This window comes from Mixophyes fleayi, chromosome 1 (assembly GCF_038048845.1).
Source record: "Mixophyes fleayi isolate aMixFle1 chromosome 1, aMixFle1.hap1, whole genome shotgun sequence".
NCBI lineage: Eukaryota > Metazoa > Chordata > Amphibia > Anura > Limnodynastidae > Mixophyes > Mixophyes fleayi.
In genome coordinates, this window is record NC_134402.1 from 127,175,033 (window position 1) to 127,180,031 (window position 4,999).

Consider the following 4,999-nt stretch of genomic DNA (forward strand, 5'->3'; position numbering starts at 1 on the left):
GCAGGCACAACCCAAAGGTATATTCTGTCCCCATTATGTTTCGCAGATGGTAGAGACAGCATAGTATCCCTCGCTGAAAAGTCCCTGGCCCCATCCACTAAGAAAGCATACACTTTGGCCTGGCAGTGATGGGTACATTTCAAGTCAGTTTGTCCCTGTGACCTCTCCGACCTACCTGGTATAATGGATTTCATGTCACAACGTTACAAAAACGTCACTAGCAAGGCCACTATGGCTTTCACCTAAGCAGGCATTTCTTTTATGGCCCGGTTGCTGGGTTTCTTAGATCCCACTAAGTCATTCCTAATTAATAAGGCTCTCAAAAATTGGGCTAGATTTCACCCTGTCATAGCGGACAGCCGCAGACCTATAAATCCATTCATATTGTAACGCCTAATGATTGTACTAGCCGAAACAACTAAGGACCACTGGGCCTTTAGAATTAGTGAGTTTGTGGCCCAATCTGAGGCAAAGATGGGCTTGGGGCTGCTAGCAAAGCATGTAATAAATCATCCCTCATTAGTACAATGCAAAATAGCCCAGTCCAAAACAGATCAATTGGGTAGGGGTCAGTGGATTACCCTAATGGCACAATCTGAACAAAACATATGCCCGGTTTCCCTGATACATGAGTTTGCAATCACCCGGACCACAGGTTCAGATATGTGGCTTATCCACAAAAATGGTTCCCCACTCACAAAATCCCCTTTTAAAATTTTCTCTGGCCCGCATAGGTTTGGACCTTGGTTTATATGGCACTCACTCACTTAGGAACGGTGCAGCTACCGTTGCAGCTGCCTCAGCACAACAAATTCAGTTTCTGGGAAAGTGGAAGTCTATTACTTACAAGAAATATATTAGGCCTGACACTTAAAATGTTGTTTTCTCTTCCTTTTTCTCGCACTCCTGTCCTTTTCTTTCTCGCCTCTTTTCGGCGGTGACCCAAGGCTACTCCGCTTGACGCTTTTAGCGGGGGCACAAAGATATTTTTCCCATCTTTTACCTAGGACAAGGCCTGATTAGTGGTGTGCCTCCGGGGTTTTAGGTGGATTTTGACCTTGTCTTGGTCAAAGCTCTCTTTTTCTTTGCACTCTTTCCTCAAAGTATTATGTTATGTGTACTGTTGAATGCCATGTTGTTGATTTGTCATATACACAGGGGTACTGGTCTTGCTGTTAGATTTCTTTACTACTTTTTTCAATATGTTCCTATTGTATGAAAATCTTAGCTTACTTGGTCTATTATCTGTTTTCGTTCTAGGTGGCCCCAGAAAACGGATTCAAATATGGGTTTTAGGCCATTCTTACATCTTTTGGGCCTCTAAGCACAGGCTGGCAAATTTATGGTCTGGTTTTGTCAAGTGGATAGGGAAGCGGGATTTGAATTGGTCCGCCCTTATGCTGGTAATTTATTGTCACGAGTCCCTACTCCTTTCAAAGTCATCAGACTCTTGCTTCCCCCGCCCCCATGAGGAGGACCACTTGGCCTGTTTGAGAAGTCACATGCCACTGTCGAGTACAGAAGGGGTGTAGACGCTCCGTCGAGTGAATGTTAGCACTGGCCAATAGAAAAGGTATAGCGTGGATTGGTGGTACAATGGTCTGATCTTTCCACCTTTATTGGTTTTGCAATTCAGCTGACTGCCCTGCTCTTGCTGCCACCGTTTTGAGAATATATTGCTATTTTAATAAATTCTTTCTTCTTCTAATCTTAAGTGGTGGCCTTGTCTTTATTATTTATAATGGTTAAGATAGTTAGACTATAACCTGGTAGGAGTGTTTGGGTTTATGTAAAAGAATCAACGGTATGCATTTTATTTTAATTGTATAGAATTTTGGCGCAAGTGAGGGGCCTTTTGAAGGTTGAAAGTGTTCATTCTACACTGTGTGATCTGTGTTATCTACTGTGTTCACTTATTGCTCGGTTTCCATATTTCATCTACCTATACATTTTTTATACAGGCCCCAGCATTCCAGGATCCAAACAGGAAACCACGGGCAGGTTGTGAAAATTGCAATAATGGGTAGGAGAGAGCAACACAGACAACCAACAGCCTCATCTTTTAGCCCTCCTAATTTTGCCTTTTAACCTCTTTTGCTCTCTTTTGCTTTATTTCTTGCCTTGTCCCTTGCTGTACTCTATCTCACATCTTTCTCAATGTCCTTTACATTCACACATTTTCTTTCAGTTGATGTTAGTCAAACAAAAACAATTTTTTTACCCCTCTTCATTTTGCCCCTTGTACTGGCCACACCCCCACCAGTGGTAGGGTGCTCCCCACAATATGGCCTTTTCCCACAGATTGAATTCAAGGCTTGAGTTCAGGGTGTGGCAAATCCCCTTGTTACATATATGACTCAACCACCAGTAAGAGCTCATTTGCATCTGGAGCTCTTAGTAGCTAGTATTGCGTTGTGTATAAGAGTTTTTTTTATTTTCCCAAGCCGAGGATCACTGGATTTATTATATACAAAGAGCCAGGATCTAGGTGAGAATTTAAAGATTGTGAATGAGGGATGTTTTGGGGTGTTTTTATTTAAATTAAAAATTTTACACTTGGGGCACTACAGGTCCCAGCGGTTCCTGGATGCCAGGGCATGTAGTAATGTCGAAGCATTTAATGGGAGTCTGGGCATGCTGAGATCTGTAGTGCAATTGGGACAAAATATATATTTTAATAATTAATATTACTCCACACTCACCACACCCGGGGTGTGGGAAGAGCCCTAGTACTATCAGCACATGGCGGCTGGTTTAACCTAGGGGTAGGGGGGCACATTTGATATCCCTAGGAAATACAGCACATTGATGTGCAGCCTGGGGCTGTTTTGGCATTATGACAGGGGAACTCTACGCTGTGGGTTTTGTGCCAACAGCCCAGGCTGGCAAAGCCTAGTGCTTTTCCAAGGCTGATAATAGTAAATTAAGGGGGACGCCACATATTTTTTGGCCCTGATTTTGCTAGGTTTTAAGGCACATAAGGCAAATGTGATAACTAAGTGGCTCGGGGATTAAAACATCAAAATTTTGGGTTGATGGCAAGGAAACTTCCCAGACCTTAATCCCATTGAGAACTTGTAGTCAATCCTCAAGTGGCAGATGGACAAACAAAAACCCATAAATTCTGACAAACTCCAAGCATTGATTAGGCAAGAAAGGACGTCCATCAGTCAGTATGTGGCCCAGAAGTTGATTGACAGCATGCTAGGGCGGATTGCAGAGGTCTTCAAAAAGTAGGGTCAACACTGCAAATATTGACTTTTTGCATAAATTAAATGTAATTGTCAGTAAAAGCCTTTGACACTTATAAAATGCTTGTAATTTTACTTCAGTATACCATAGCAACATCTGACAAAAATATCTAAAAACACTAAAGAAGCAAACTTTGTTTAAACCAACACTTTTGTCATTCTCAAAACTTTTGCCCATGACTGTACAACCATGTATACATTTTGACAGTGTGTACATATTTTACATGTCGACATTTTGAATGTATGGACATTATGTATGTTGATATTTTAACTGTGTTGACATTATGAACATGTAGCCATTTTGTTGGTCTAAATTATAACAGTGTAGATATTATCACTGTTGGCATTATGGTGTAGACATTTTGAATGTCGACATTATGAATGTAGACATTTCATAGCCAACCTATAGATGGAGCATCACCTCTTTGTTGCAAAATACATGCTTGCATACGGATCCATTCAGTAACGTCACATCTGACTAATGTAACTGCAAAGTGAAGATGGTACTATGCGTAATTTTTTGTGCCCGGGATGTTCAGTCTTCTTTTCCCATGTTGTTTCCTTTTGTTGATCATACACCAGAAAGCATATAAGGTCAGGTCTGAACAATCTGTGTGCAAGGATACTATTGGCTTAAACGCGTATGGATCAAAGAGAACATTCGCTACCAGGACAGTGAACAAAACATTTGGGACATCAGTCATGACAATCCAGACACAAAATATAAGATAGATTTATAAAAGTTATGATTCTAATGTGTCATATTGATTAGGTTCCGTTTCTCTCATGGATTCATTTTAGCACAATTAGAACCCACTTATCATCCAACTAATTAATTTCACTTTCAGTAAACAGAACATACAGTATTCATGAAACACAATATAAAAATGTTACATATGTGCCATAGATTAAGATCATGCTGATGAAAAGTTTAAGAAAAAATGATAATAGAGATTGAATTCAACATGAATTAGCATGTGGACCACACCAGGATGGCCGAGTGGTTAAGGCGTTGGACTTAAGATCCAATGGATTTATATCCGCGTGGGTTCAAACCCCACTCCTAGTATGATTTTTTTCATTTAATCTTAAAGGTTCAGGGAATGTGGTCCGTTAGAGAATTTGGAAAACTCATTATATATTAGTTTGTGTTCCATAACATCATTGTCTTTTGGAAGTTATCAATTATATCCATATGATAGCTATTATTCTGTGAGGCTTTATTGTATTAAACCCAGTACCCTTTTCTAGCCAGTCAGAGATTGGTGTTTACAATGAGATCTGGTGTAAATTTGCGCTTTTTGGTGATTTTATGTGTGATATGGGAATCGTGAGATTTTGAATGTCTTGAAACTGCACTGTTTGAAATCGCCATTCTGATTTATTCACACAAACTGTACAATTTAAGAACAGGACAGAAAAAAAGCTATTTTGTTTAGACATGGTTCCAACAGGGGCAAACGCAGGATTTCAAGATGGGGATTTCCACAGCACACCGCCAGAATGCATTTAAGGAACGTGGTTATTATTTGAGCCTGTGTTAGGCAGTGCAACTCTTCTGATCCCCTTCAAGTACACAGGCAATGGTAGCCAACTGTGATGATTCTGGTGGGGCAGTACCAATCTCACAGTCGGACTCTTCTGTCTGCCTCTTGTTTCATTCACATGTGGACTGCACTGTCATGTGCTGCCTTCCCTATATGTGTTAGATGTCAGTGCAGGAGAGTGGGGGGGCAAGAAGGAACGGG

The 4,999-nt window shown here is 40.8% G+C and overlaps 1 non-coding gene across 1 annotated transcript; it reads left to right on the forward strand.

The window, feature by feature from the left end:
* Nucleotides 1-4,237: 4,237 nt before the first annotated feature.
* Nucleotides 4,238-4,320, forward strand: TRNAL-UAA (transfer RNA leucine (anticodon UAA)). The gene has a single exon. It is a non-coding gene; the product is annotated as a tRNA-Leu (tRNA).
* The last annotated feature ends 679 nt before the right edge of the window (nucleotides 4,321-4,999 follow it).